Source organism: Mus musculus, chromosome X, assembly GCF_000001635.26.
Source record: "Mus musculus strain C57BL/6J chromosome X, GRCm38.p6 C57BL/6J".
NCBI classification, from domain to species: domain Eukaryota; kingdom Metazoa; phylum Chordata; class Mammalia; order Rodentia; family Muridae; genus Mus; species Mus musculus.
Genome location: NC_000086.7, coordinates 56,763,697 through 56,778,687, shown reverse-complemented (window position 1 = coordinate 56,778,687; position 14,991 = coordinate 56,763,697). Strand labels below are relative to the sequence as shown.

Sequence of the window (14,991 nt, the reverse complement as noted above, 5' to 3'; positions counted from 1 at the left end):
TTTAGAATCAACTGAGCTCCCAGGAAGCACTCAAAAGCTATGTGTTTGAGGAATATATTAAGACAAGCCAAATGTGTTAATTAATCCTCCAAAACACAGTCCCATCTAGAATCTAAAAAATGGCTTTGGTTATGAACTCCAGGAAGGGATCAGGCGCTCACTGAGGGACAGGCCCTGGGCTAGATACTTAGCAACCACTATCTTTTTTAAAATTTTTTTATTAGGTATTTTCCTCATTTACATTTCCAATGCTATCCCAAAAGTTCCCCATACCCTCCCACCCACTCCCAGTTTTTGGCCCTAGCGTTCCCCTGTACTGGGGCATATAAAGTTTGCAAGTCCAATGGGCCTCTCTTTCCAGTGATGGCCGGCTAGGCCATCTTTTGATACATATGCAGCTAGAGTCAAGAGCTCCGGGGTACTGGTTAGTTCATAATGTTGTTCCATCTATAGGGTTGCAGATCCCTTTAGCTCCTTGGGTACTTTCTCTAGCTCCTCCAATGGGGGTACTGTGATCCATCCAATAGCTGACTATGAGCATCCACTTCTGTGTTTGCTAGGCCCCGGCATAGTCTCACTAGAGACAGCCATATCAGGGTCCTATCAGCAAAATCTTGCTAGTGTATGCAATGGTGTCAGCGTTTAGAGGCTGATTATGGGATGGATCCCTGGATATAGCAGTCTCTAGATGGTCCATCCTTTTGTCTCAGCTCCAAACTTTGTCTCTGTAACTCCTTCCATGGGTGTTTTGTTCCCAAATCTAAGAAGGGGCACAGTGTCCACACTTTGGTCTTCGTTCTTCTTGAGTTTCATGTAGCAACCACTATCTTGTCTGACTGTGTAGGCTCCAGAATGTTTGTGAAGTACAGAGCAGGCAAATGTGATGTGCCTAGATGGGTAAATGAGTTTTCCAATTATTTTTGCCTTCAAGCTTTCAAGGAAAAGTTTCTCAAAAAGATAACTGAAATTTCTGCTTACTTAGTCTTGCTTATCTGGAACTGGCTTAAGAATAAAATTCAGGACATTAAGTATAAAAAAAACAAGCCTAGGAAAATAAGATACGTGACATTGTGCTCTCTTCCACACCTTCCTGGACATTTCCTTGTTCAGGATGATAAAATTGTAACTGACTAGTTACGATACCACACCCTTAAAATCAATGTACACTCTTCACCTAAGGGAACTGTTCTTACTTTATTAGATGTTTAACCTTTACAAATCTTGCTTTAGATTTTAGTGAGACATTCTTAGGGTCTGTGTATTTTTAAACGCCTCCTCTTTACAGGGCTGTGAATGATAAGCTTTGTGTAGCTAACGCTGTCTCATAGGACATCAGTTCTAGTTTTAAGTTTGACACTGGGATGTAGGTTTTATAGCCACTATGGCAGTTCATTTAGGTGTTGGCTCATTTTGTAAAGCAAATACAGATTATGGACATCTGGCTTCATGAAGCTGGCAAATACACTTGGGTCTATTTTGCCTCAAATAGAAGAGAATATATAAAGATAAGAGCTACTTCATGATCACTAGTCAATGAGGACAAGCCAGTGTGGTGTGAGTGCTCAGCCTAATGGTGCGCTTATCCCACTTGCAACAAAGCCCAACCATGTACCTCGGCTTTCCTAAGAGACTTTTAGGAGGCAAGACTACCACCCGCTTGGACACTGGGGCTCCAAATGTTAATATCAACTCTCACAAAATTTGACCTTTCACCAAATACAGGGTATTTTTTGATGATGTGTTTGGTTACCTTACAGAACTTGATGTCAACGCCCTCTTGCAGAAGATACTACATACTGGAGTCTTAGAACCTTGAGAAATCAAGCTGGTACTCACCTGGAAGCTTCATCCCTACTGGGTAGCTTTCACAGTGCACACTATCAGAAGAGAAGAGCAATCGTTGTCTTACCCAGCTATGAACCATGCAAGCTACAATAACAACTGGACTGCTAAGATCGGCCTAGTGGGGCAAGAGGGGCATGATTGTTATGGGAGTAACCAACTACTTTATGATTATATTTAAGTCTCAACCCACAAGATGAAGCCCACATCTGGGACCACTATTGGGACTAAGAACCTATGGCTAGACAGGTCATAGACCATAGGAGACAACATACTACTATTACTCTGCAATATGGGCATAGTATTAAACTGACTTCTAATGAATTATCATTATAGCCAGGAATTAGTCCATCTCTCAACCCTCATCAGAGAATCTTCTTTTTGTAGTAGATGATGATTAACAGTGAAATCCCATAACCGGTCAAAGTATAGAGGCTAATACTGAAGAACGTTCAGTCCTAAATGAGACATCTACACCACATTCCCTTTCCCAAGGTTTATAGTTCTTTGTGGAAGAGGAAAAAGAAAGATTGTAAGAACCATGGGTGACAAGGAAATAGTGTTTTCCAGCTACATCAGGGCATTTGCTCATAGGAATTCACAGAAATCAAGATACCATGTACAAAATCTTCACAGGTTCTAGCCAGACAAAATCCCAGGATAGAGAGGGAAGGGTGGGTACCAAATCCAAGCACTAGCTGAGTAGCTATTGACAACTGATAACTGCTGGGAGAGGATGTGACCCCTGGAAGGTTGGCCATGCTTCAGTGGATACAACTAAGAGTAGATGGGCCACACAAACTCTACTTGATGGGTTAAAAAAAAAACAGACAACACAGGGTCAAAGGAGTTGTATCTCGGAAGATTTTAGAGATAAAGGTGAATATGATCAAGATATATTCTATGAAATTCTCAAAGAACTAATTTAAATTGTGGATAAAAGAGAAATAAAATTTAAACTTTAAAAAATCCCCCTTTCCATGAGGAAAAAGTGATTTCTCAGTAACAAGGGTTAATGGTTTAGACAGCTTAATGGCTACTTAGCAGACACCCAAGCAGTCATTAACTTCACTGGCATTTGCATTAATGTTGTTATACATCAACAGTACGATATATAACAATCTCTTCGATAACCACTGTACTGTTTACCAAGTTCTACTATTTACACTGTTGGGGAGGTTGGCTAGCAGTCAGTGAACAATTCTCTTTGGCACCTATCCTGTGCTAGCCATATCAGGATGACTTTTTATTGAGTGCTAGGCATCAAATCTCTTCAGTCTCCTCTAGCATGTGATCCTTGTGAGGCCATTTACATCAGTTTATCTACTCATCTGTGTCTTCTAACAATTCATGGAGAGATTCTAGCTTCTCATTGAGATCTAGCCATGATTACATGACCCTATCCATTCACCTCTCTTATATGAAAACCACTTGTTAAACAAATACCCTACTACTACCTGCTCCAAACTGATTTTCTAGACAGGAAAAATAAAGTATAATCCTTACTGTGAAGTGTTACCTGGATAAATATACAAATAATTTCCATGGAAGACAGAGCATGATATTACAGGAAAGATAGATAATGTTAGCAATATTTATCACTGGCAGAAACTGTGTCAAGATAGGACCAGAAAACACTTGATAGAGATCACAGAATCTAGGCCATGACTTCGTCCTGAATAGTGAAGAATGTACTGGACAAAGAAGGGGAAGAGGCCAATCAAGAAAAAAGGTAAAACACTGACACCATTGCACACACTAGCAAGATTTTATTGAAAGGACTCAGATATAGCTGTCTCTTGTGAGACTAGGCCGGGGCCTAGCAAACACAGAAGTGGATGCTCACAGTCAGCTATTGGGTGGATCACAGGGCCCCCAATGGAGGAGCTAGAGAAAGTACCCAAGGAGCTAAAGGGATCTGCAACCCTATAGGTGGAATAACATTATGAACTAACCAGTATCCCGGAGCTCTTGACTCTAGCTGCATATGTATCAAAAAAATGGCCTAGTCGGCCATCACTGCAAAGAGAGGCCCATTGGACTTGCAAACTTTATATGCCCCAGTACAGGGGAACGCCAGGGCCAAAAAGGGGGAGTGGGTGGGTAGGGGAGTGGGGGGGAGGGTATGGGGGGGGGGCTTTTGGGATAGCATTGGAAATGTAAATGAGGAAAATACCTAATTAAAAAAAAGAAAAGAAAAAAGGTAGCATGTGGGTCATGTTCTGAGAGGAATACGAGGTCCACGAAAGAAGCAGGAGCAAGTCTGGTTAGGAGAAGGCTGTTAAGTAGAGTGGTAAGGCGGTAATGCAGCCAAGACTACAGGCAGGAAAGCCAGAGCACATAGGCTTACTTTTCAAATGACCCACAGGAAGAGAGTGATCTGAGTGTATGATATAGGCAGAGAAAAGGGGAGCTATCAGAGAAGAGCCTAAAGGCCGTGAAGAGTACTGCGTTTGAGCAGACATTACAGGACTAAATGACCATGAGGTACTGACAATGGGGACAGAAAGGAAAGACTAGGTAGAAGGGATATTATAGAATAGGAAAGATGGGGCTTACTGGTTGCAGAGGAGGGGGTACGGTCAACAAGGTCCCTGCAGTTGAGATTCTGGGTGAGCAGGAAAATATGGAAGAGGAGCACTTCATCCAGTCCTCCACAGTAACACTTCTCGAAGACCGCAACAACAAACACACTTTAAGGGCATCTAGCTTTTCAAGTCAAGAAAGACTGAGTGTAAGATCACACTGGAATCCCACTTGTGAGAATTATCCTGCTGCAATCTAATCCTAGACTCTTATCTCTCCACCGCCACTGGGAGGATCACACTTCTGAGTCAAAGAGCAAATTCAGTGAGCCATTTGGCCCATGTATATCTCAGGAGCTCCTCCTCCTTCAAGGTGTGACTTGCGGTCAGCCTTCCATCTTACTCCATTTTCTTTTGACTCAAGACATTTTCCAAGTTACTGAAAACTTACTCAAACAATTAAATGCCACTAGTCATGGCCAAACTCGAGAGCCTTATTTCAAACCAAGATTGGAGTCTTGGTGGTTTCATCTTGAACATTTATGCGTTATTTTATTCTTGACTACTACTAATAAATTAATAGCCTGTGAGTTTCTCTCAGCATAATTTGGTCAGGATACGTTCCTGCACCAGCACTTCTCCTGAGTGAGTCTAACCACAAGATTAAAGCATCTCGTCATGTTCTATGATACGATGTGATTCAATGTTGACCTGTCCAGAGTATTTTTTGCCCTGTGTACTCTTGCCAGAAATAAGTCCAGAGCAACTTCAGCCATCTCGAGTTCTTGGCAATCTTTAAGGCTGGAAGAGCCCTATTGCCAACTGACATGTTCAATTTTGCAATGTCACTTCTTAAATGTCACAATTCCCAGCATACCCATGAAAGAGCAAAATGAAGGAACACTCTGGGATCACACAAGTGCCATTTTATAACACAAGAGTCAAATGAAAGCACAGAGTTCTGCTTGCCCACAAGGTCTCTGAATCTCAGAGAAAAGACACGATGGCTATGGAAAGGGGAAGACTCCCTACAAATGGCATAACATACACAAAGAGAAGACTATAATAGCAAGGCAAACTGAAAATGCCACATAAGTGTATTGAAGGTAATTTACCATGGCCCAGGGTTTCTTTTATAATACTCACACAGGGATTATGAAGAAAGCATATGCCATGGTCTCTCTCCTTTGATTTTTAAAAATGTCATTCCATGATTAATAACAATTTTAAAGTCTCTCGTCCCTAAAGTCTATTCTGTCCCACGTTTTTAAAGACCCACACCAAGATACAGATACTATAACAACCATATCCAATAGATCTTTTCCATGAGACTAGACTCTGACCAGAAGTCACCATTAATGTAACACTGAGAAAGAGAAAACTGGAACGAGGAAATAAGAAAACTTTTAGAAGAAAAAATATAATGTAAATATAGACTCTCAGATCAAGGGAAAATAAATGTCTTATGAATTGGAGATGCTACTGGTAGCGATAAATCTTTGTCATATTTTAGGTGTTAAAATTCTCTCCTAGTCTATTTCGACCAGCCACTTGTGATCTGTTTTATTTCTCTGTTGCCATGTGCCATGATTCAAAACACCCTTTCAATCATCCCCAGTCCTGGCACTCACCAAGTCCACCTGTTACAGGCCTTTCAAGCCCCGGAGAGATGTTAGAGGGCTAAGCATTCCATGGTCCTATTCTATCATTTACCCAGCTATCCTAAAAGGGAAGAAGAAGAAGCCAAATAAAGTACCCATGCCTTTAGTCTTTCTTTGGTAGTGGAGCTGGAATCCAGGGCCTTGAACATGCTGGGCAAGCACTCTATTATTGAGCTACAATCCTTCCCCTTATATCTTTATCCTTAGTGCTGACAACTTTGATTGACTGCCTTGATTAGAAAGAGTCCATAGTTCTTCACAAGCCCTCCTTCCTTGTGTGTATATTCAGACTAGAGACTTATAAGCTGTCTTCTTTTTTTACCAAAGGACTATGGTGACTGTTTTACACTATTTTACATTCCTCTTCTCAAACTGTAACCAGAGCATAGCTCTTGAACTGAAGTTTGGTGGTTGAATAAACTCATGAGTGGTTAAGTGGGGTTTGCTCAAAAGAGAATCGGAAAATGTGATGGAGTGTAAAATGTGATGGAACGACAGAAAGAAAAAGCCCAAGAAGTGCCTGGATGCTACTCAGGAAGTCTCTACTGTGTTAGATGCTGGAGGGAACTATCTTGGTAGTGGAGTCAATCTGGATTCGTGGCAAACTGAAAAAAAAATCAGAGGGCTAAAGCTCACTTGGCTTCTATCTGTCTCTGTTTGCCCCACAAATGTCTCAATCTAGACTCCACCCAAGAGTACTTACAGGCACATCCAAGAGAGTGGCAGCCCACAGTGACTCATGTTGAGGGCAAACAAGAACAACTTTCTGTGGAAATAGCTATTCTGCTGTGCCAGGCCAGGCACTATTTTGTGAAAACTGACCTGGTGATCTTAGTGTGTGGTCTACCAACAGAATAGGGCCCCAATGGGTAACCTGTCTTTCCTGACAACCAATCTATATATGTTGAGAACAGAGATTCTGGAAGGACCAGAATACATCATGGGCCTAGTCTGTGGCATTTCATTTGCATAGAGTATTTTATAGTCAAGCTGAAAATTATTTCCAGCTCGAGACACTGTTCCTCATATACAGTGGAACTGATTCCAACAAGGGGCCTTTATTCATTATAGCACAAAGCCTGGGAATGAGGTTTAGGATGAATGATGATTGTGGTTCCTCGTCTTTGATAATTATCAACAGAGACTAACTTGGTTCACTAACCCTGAGATTGGGGACAATTATGTGAGCTGGAAATAAAACATAGGGGATGCTCTCATGTGACACTAAGAGTCTAGTCAACAAGACTATAAACTCTGGCTAACTTCAAAGTGGCAGTTGACACCAAGCTGTAAGGAAGACTAGGTTGAAGGGTAGAACAGGAACAGGGGATCCACCAGGACAGCTGACACTTCAGAAAGAGAGTGAATAGTTGCTGATCTCCTAGGGTTGAGCAATATGTTCTCTATGGCAGTCAGCAAGCACACTGAACACAATGATGAGAACACAAGGATGAGCAAACGGGCCTCCCAGAAAGGAGTGTAGTAGGGCTGCAGATAGCACACAGTAGGAGAGCACAGGCTTACACACGGGCAAGGCCCTGGGAACAGTCTGTTAGCATAACTCAAAAAGGATCTTAACTAGGTCTAGTGTGTCAGAAGCTAGTAAAAGACATATTCTTGGAAAGACTGTCATATTAACCTTAACTTCAGCCCATCTTGTTCTCTAAAGCTTTAGTGTGTGTGTGTATGTATGTATGTATGTATGTACGTACGTATGTATGTACATGTTTTTCTTGCATGTATGTGTGTCTACCATTGCATGGCTGGCACTTGTGGAGGTCAGAACATCTCTCCAAAGCCCTAGAACTAGCGTTACAGGCAGTTGAGAACCATAAGAGGGTGCTAGGAATGAAAAGCAAGTCTTCTGCAAGAATATCAAGTGCTCAGAACTCAGAAATCACCTCACCAGCTCCATTCCTATTTATTTTCAAGCAGTGGAAAAATAAAAAAGAACAAATAGTGGAAGTAAGCACCTCTTGTACATAAAGCCAGATTACTTGAGGTATGAAAAATGAGACAGAGTAGCAGCTCATTATTCTACTGCATTCAAGGACTTTCAAGTAGTGTTTTGAATCGAACAGAACTTTTCAAAGCCTTCCCATAAAAGAAATTTAAGGCTTACTTTTACATGAGATTGGTTCAACAATTAACATCATCATCTTAAAGAAAAGTAATCGTGATTTTTCTCCAAATTTAATATGGGTATATCTATTTTATAAAGTTCAGGTAAAAATAATGTATTGGCTGGAGGAATGGACTCTGGAGTCATAATGTCTAGATGGAAAGTCTACATTTAACACTTTCTGATTGTATGACATAAGAAAATTTCATTTAACTTCTCTGTGATTTAACTTGCTCATCTATAAAATGGAAATAATAATGGGACCTTGTGATACTATTCTTATGAATAATAAAGCATATTTGTAACTCAGGACAATGACTGACACACAGCAATCACTATATACTGTTTATATAACAACACTGCAAAAAATGTAGTTGTCCCAAACCCCAGCTTCCTGCAAGTAGAATTTATTAAGTTCACCAGTTCACAGGAGGTATGTGGAAAGGAGATAAGAGCTTGGGATCTTGGCCAAGAGCCTGGTTTTAAAGACCATGGGCCTGAGAATAACTGGAGAGTTTGGAGCAAAGTTCAAAGTCCTCAGGACTCAGAGGAATGTAGGCTGGCACCAGAAAATCCAAAGGCAAGGACTGAATAGCCAAACATGAGTAAGAATAGTTTCTGAACAAACAAGAGAGACCAAGTGACAACAAAGCTCTCTGAATTCTCAAGGTAGATGGAGGGTACTTGCCTTGTCTTGTGACTATGGGTCTTTCTTATGTCCTTCCTACAAAGAAAGTGGATGAGAAGGCCTTTCTTGACCAGAGTTTACAGACTTTTCAACACGACTTCTGAGTATGAATAAGTAAGGCGGATTCACTTTGCTTCACATGCATCTCAGCACTTAAATTGATCTCTCAGCATCACCAACAAAAAGAGGCTACTCATATCTAATATCCAGATCCGGAATGCAGACTACAACTGCATTCTATAAGCCATTTTTTCAATGAATGTCAGGAGAATGTATAGCAAAGAGCTGTTTAATTATGCCATGTATAGGACAGACTCAGAAATTCAAGTGAAATAAAGTTGCCAGTGTTGGATCACAGCTTGGGAAAGTATGGCAAACATGTAAAGTCTCACTTGTTAGAAATAGGCAGTGGTTGCCCTACACATGATCAAACACACACCAAAGTCATCCTGACATGCCTAAACTGAGAGGAACTCTAAGCTAAAAGGCAAGAAGAAGAATTTTCTAACCAACCTCTGGCCAAGACAGATGGAATGGTAGCAACTGGCTCTCTAGAGACAGAAATCCACAATGAGCCAGTACCTAGGAAAGAAGGTGACTATGGGAAGAAAAGCTATATTGTCAGGCATACAGAGATCAACCAAGACTCCTAAAGCCATTTTCCTCCTTTCCTTAAACCCCGTGACTCAACTCACCCCAAGAGAACACATGAAAAGAGACAGGAGCAATGTACAGCTCCTGGGAAGTAATAAGACAGGAGGAGCAGATGGCTGTGGGGTCAGCTTGGAGGAGATAGTGCTCTCATGTCTTCCCAGACTCCTCTGCAAACTCCTGTCACCTCTCTAGTGGCAGAGCCTGGGGTTACCAATACTTCTAGCAATCAGGAATTCATTTGGCTTAACAGTATTCCTCTACCAAATGAAAAGATCGTTGGTAAAATGGTGGTAAACGTAGCCAAAAGGCACCAAGTCTTCTGGTGTTACCAGAAAAAATATTTCAGAATGACAAGATTTCTTACGTAGAGAACTCAAGAAAGCTGTTCATGGTTTTACATGTTCACAATCATTGTTAAAGCTTCCAAGTTCCCGCACACGTCTTTAATCTCAGCACTTAGGAGGCAGAGGCAGGCGGATTTCTGAGTTCCAGGCCAGTCTGGTCTACAAAGTGAGTTCCAGGACAGAAGAGAGAGAGAGAGAGAGAGAGAGAGAGAGAGAGAGAGAGAGAGAGAGAAACAAAAAAAGAAAAAAACCCAAAAGCTTCCAAGTTCCAGACTTCACCAAGTTGGTCTTTATCTACTGAAACAAAATACACGACAGGAATAGCCCACATGTTTAATACACATACTTCAATGTGTCTAACATATGCGTATAGTTATATAACCATCCATACTATCTAACTCCAGAACATGGTTGCCACTCCCAAAGAAGCCTGGTCTTAGCAATCACTCTTCTTTCTCCCTACCAACTCCTCACAATGTACTTTCTGTCTCCATATAGAGTTGCCCCTTCAGGGCATGTTATAGAAATGGGATCATACAATGTGTAGTGTCCTGGCTAACTAGAAATTTATATTAACATGACACAAGCTAGAGTCATCTGAGGGGAGGGAACTCAAATTAAGAAAATGCATCCACAAGATCTGACTCTAGGGTATTTTCTTAATTAGTGATTGATAAGGCAGGGCCCAGCCCATTGTGGGTCACCCCAACCTGGTTATCCTGGGTTCTATAAGAAAGCAGACTAATTAAGCCATGATGAGTAAGTCAGTAAGCAGCACTTCTCCATGGCTTCTGCATCATCTCCTGCATCTAGGTTCCTGCCCTGTTTGAGTTCCTGTCCTGACTTCCTTCTATAATGAGCATTGCCTATAGAAGTATAAGCCAAATAGACCATTTCCTCCCCAAGTTGTTTTTGTTCATGGTGTTTCATCACAGCAACTAAGACAACTGGTATTCCATGGCTGATCTCTTTCACTACTTTTATTTCATTAGCATAATATTTTAAGGATGATGTTATAACATCAGTTAATACTTTATACCATAGCAAAATGATATTCCAGTGTATAGATGTACAATATATTGGTCATCCGTGGGTTAGCTGACACACTGGGAACATCTCTACTTTTTGAATACAGTAAGTAATGCTACTATGAGCATGTTTTTGTGTAAGGATTTTTAAATATGTGCTTTTACATTTTCTTACATTTATTTATTTAGTGGGCTGTGTGTACATATTCAGAGCTCAAAAGACAACTTGAGGGAGTTGCTTCTCTCTACAGCAGTTCTAGGAATTGAACTCAGGTGGCCAGGCTTGGAAGCAAGCCCCTTTACCTGTTAAGCCATTTCACTAGTCCTTAAACATATTATTTGTTAAAAGGAGAAAAAGGCATGGTGGTATAGACCTTTAATCCTAGCACTTAGGAGGCAGAGACAGATAGATCTCTGTTTGAGGTCAGCCTGGTCTACAGAGTGAGTTCCAGGACAGCCATACATAGTAAGAGCCTATCTCAAAAATAACAAAAAATACAAGAATATATAGTGAAAAGCTATCCTCCCATTGCCTGTCACCATCGATCCACTTCCCCTGTGAATCCATGCCCACTGGTATGTTTGAGACGTAGTTCACATCATGTATCCCAGGCTGGCCTTAACTTTGAGCTCCTCCTACCTCAGCCTCCACTGTCTTCTGAAGTTTCAATAGATAATGGAGATCTAGGAAGCAGGTAGCTAAGTATTCTTTATCCTTTTCACTCCTTCATAACAACACAAATTAATCAGAAAGAGACCATGAATTTGAGAGGGAGTTTGGGGTGTCAACATGGGGAGGAGTGAAGGCAAGAGAGAGAAATTATATATCTTAATTAATGTTTTTAAGTCTAAGGATATTTTATTATATATTCAGTTCTTTACCTTGCTTTCTCTGTTTATTTTGTTGCGATTTCTATTTATATTTAGGTAAGTGTCCATGCCAATACAAAATGAGCTTCCATCTTCTAACACGTATATAGTATGCAACCACATGGATATAGCACAACTGAGTAGGCAACTCCACTGTTTCCAGATATTCATTTCTAGTGTTTTCTCATGATAAACAATGGTATAAAAACATGTTCTTAAAAGAAGAAAAAGGTAGCAAGTCAAGAAGACTCAGTCGCACTAAAGAGATGGGAATTTTGATTACAGAGAAAGGAAGAGAGAAAAGCAAATGGATGTAAGCTCTCAAAAGGATCGGGTAGCACCCAAAGCCTCATGAGATGGCAGGTTATTTCTGTGCACAAAGAGAAGATGCCATCTAGAAATCTCATGCCAACCGTGCTAGATAACCTTTAGCTAATAAGCTGTCCAGAGAGGAAGTAGATTTTGATTCCAAGTGTGCATTTTTTTTTACAGCAAGTCAAAGGACCTTGCCTTTTATTTTAAATAACTTTAAAACATCCAAGTTAGCAAAAAGCTTATACTTACCATGAGCATATCACACGCTCTCGTACAGAACCACACCAAGAGGTATTAGTGGCAATATAGGACCTACTTCTCCTTCAAGGGAGTTCACTATGTTCACTAAGTCTTTATGCTGAAAAACATTAAAGTACTTGATGATCAAGTGTTAATGTTGTCTTCTTTATCTATTTAAAAAAGGAAAGGTAGCCACCCAACTAGGGATTATGAGGGGAGCAACTTGAGCTGGGCAAAGCCCTTCTGGATGATGAGACTGGAGATGTACCACTGATGCATACCACCAAGAAAGTGCACAGCTCTGAGTCACAGGTCTGACCTTAAAACTGCATGCTGGGAAAACAGAACCACAGCCCTATTAATTATGTAAGCCTGTCATAGAATTTTCAATTATATCTACATCAGAAATTTTTTCAGTTCAGTCTGTAGTTGTTACTACTTCAAAGCCAAGAGGACCTTCCTTGCTGCCCAAAGCCTCACAGGTCAATCGTTTCTGAAACAGGTACTTGCTTTTTAAAGGTCATAGAAGTAACCAAAAGAGGTAATGAAAGGTCCTTGATTATTTGTCACTGATTAAGCCACTTCTGCAGCTACACAAATTAAATATTACCAGCCCCATAACTCCCAATTTCACATTGAGCATTTTTTTAAAAAAGCTGTGAGAAGGATTGATGTTGATAAATCAGTGTAACCAAATGGAATTTTTTTAAAACCAAACACCTTAGCCTTAAGGTTCAGGGATCTATGAGGAAGAAGAGATGGAAAGACTGTAAGAGCCAGAGGTGATCGGTGACTCCTAGTATTGATGGTACACACCTATAATTCTAATGCTTGCAAGCCAGAGGAGGGAGTATTACAACCACAATTTCCAGGATAGCCTAATCTATACAGCAAGTAACAGGCAAGCTTAGACAATCTCCTAGACTCTGTCTCAAAAAACAAACAAAAACCTCAGTTAAAATGTTAGTCCAATCACTGAGATAACAATATTGAACTTAAATTCATTTTAAGTTTTTAATATAACAAAATTAAAAGCAATGGGTATCTATTTTCTGGCTTTAGTGTGTTGTACCTAGAGAAGGGACACCACACTTGGGATCCATTTCTCGACAAATATGATGGTTGGACTACTGAGCTGTTTACCAGAAAATTAATGTGTTCTTCATCAATGAAATGGAGATATCAATAGCTGTCCTGCCTTTCCTAAAGAATTTTAGTGAATGTTATGCGGTCAAAATAGCATATATCTAATACTGATACATAAATAAATCAGGCTTTGTTCTATGTAGATATCCCCATTTTTCACGTGACTCTCATGTCATAGCTCATAAAGCTTTGAGGCAGACCACTATGAAAAGACCAAGAATCTCTGTGACTAGAAGCCCCTGTCTCACCTTAGCACAAAATTTTAAATACATTGGATTTAGAAAATAGTAATATAGGTTTTTCAATTTCACACGGAGTTGAACTATTTCAATCCTCTTGTGCTGAGATAACATCTGAGTCTTTGTAAAGACACTAGTAGTTGGAACAAATGTATAAAAGGCAAGCTCACATAATTTGGTTCTTTGCTTTGATGTACAAATCAAAAGCACTCACTCTCTCTACATACTTGCATAGGGTATTTTTAGCCACTTTAATTGACATGGTTCATCCTTCATTCTTTACAATGAAAATAACTTGAACAGACTTCAACACATGAAGAAGTATAACTAAACTTAGTTGTAAGGCTTTTATTTGGTGGAAGAGTCAATAAAAGAAGGAACACTTCTGTTCTCTTGTTTAAAGGGCTAGAGCTTTAGCAACGACTTGAAGAAGTGATTAATCCCTCTGTAACACAGCCAGGATGGGGTTTATTTTCCTACTGTTATGATGGTAACTTAGAACACACAGAACAACAATATCAAATATCAATTCCCTCCAGAGCTGTAACTTTCTAAATGTAGTCATTAGTAATTTGTCAAGATTGCCATTAGGCACACAAACAGATACTCACTACGCCGCAATCTGAACTTCTGTGCCACCTTCTATCCTCAAACGCTAGTAAATGTAAACCAGGTCCCCTTTTAGTGGACCAGCATTACAGATGCTACACATGGACAAACCAAAACCTTAGACTAAGTACCTTGCCTTAAGTGAAGGGGATGAGGGCAAACTAAGAATAGAAGCTCAAGTACTGTCACCTGTTCCATGCATAAATCCAGAGACCGTTCCACCTCCCTACTAGCCAAATTCTTGCAGAATAATTGAGTTTTCAATATTTTAAACATATGCCTTATAGTTAATATCATAGTTAATATCATTAATCTCACCTCATTTATGGAAATATCACTGAATTGGTGGTACTGTATATATGAACTACAGAATATGAAATATTCCTGACTTTTATTGGTAAAATAAATCTGATCTGAAAGCTTAATGAGCATACCTAAATTCTAATGAAATCTTTCATACATCTGACCTATAACAGAAACGAGATATAGCTTAAAACTCAACTCTTATAGTATATATAATAAATCAGTTTTATTATGGGTGGTTATGAAGCCATCATCGGACAAGTCAATCACATGTTGAGATCAAAGGGTAAGTCAGTGGTAGATGAATCAAAAACTTTGCAACCTAATAGGCTCTCTCAAGACCAAAGTGCACATTATCCCACCATGCCAATGAGATTTTATAGGCAGCTAAAGGGTCAAGTGTCT

At 40.0% G+C, this 14,991-nt stretch overlaps 1 protein-coding gene across 9 annotated transcripts in view; it reads right to left on the bottom strand.

Moving 5' to 3' along the window:
* Fhl1 (four and a half LIM domains 1) overlaps window positions 1–14,991 on the bottom strand; it is a 62,138-nt gene that overhangs the window by 14,659 nt on the left and 32,488 nt on the right. The window lies entirely within an intron of this gene.